This window comes from Corvus brachyrhynchos, unplaced genomic scaffold, assembly GCF_000691975.1.
Source record: "Corvus brachyrhynchos isolate BGI_N302 unplaced genomic scaffold, ASM69197v1 scaffold116, whole genome shotgun sequence".
Lineage (NCBI taxonomy): Eukaryota > Metazoa > Chordata > Aves > Passeriformes > Corvidae > Corvus > Corvus brachyrhynchos.
In genome coordinates this window covers 8,522,985-8,523,350 of record NW_008240221.1, presented here as the reverse complement: position 1 = coordinate 8,523,350, position 366 = coordinate 8,522,985, and the positions used below count along the sequence as shown (strand labels likewise).

Sequence of the window (366 nt, the reverse complement as noted above, 5' to 3'; positions counted from 1 at the left end):
CCCTACTGGAAAAAAAATCACGCCCTTTTCGCTATCGCTTTTCAGAGGAACACGAACGCCAAAGACTACCGCTTCCACCAAAGCGTTTCCAAGCGCAAATTGTTACGCGACAGCTCAGCTCTTCCTTTGGATGCTGTCAGTGTTTATATCCGGATCGGTGGGGGATTCGGTCTCTCATCTCTCAAGAGTTAACCGCAAATCGCTCCGGGTACGATTTCCCTCCATCTCGCCAGTGGAACAACTCCCGCACACGGACCGCGCACACCAACTTTCCCGGTGAGGATGACCCCCGAGCGCTGAGCAGCGCCGAGGCCGCGCAGCCCTCGCCTCAGCCCCGCTGCGCCTCTATCCCGCCGCCTTCCCTGG

General features: G+C 58.2%; 1 protein-coding gene across 1 annotated transcript in view; it reads right to left on the bottom strand.

The window, feature by feature from the left end:
- Window positions 1-86, bottom strand: part of VSNL1 (visinin like 1) — an 86,517-nt gene extending 86,431 nt beyond the window's left edge. The window contains exon 1 of the mRNA XM_017744958.1: window positions 70-86. The gene's annotated coding sequence lies outside the window, so the exon portion shown is untranslated. The remainder of the gene's footprint in view (window positions 1-69) is intronic.
- Between the last annotated feature and the right edge of the window lie 280 nt (window positions 87-366).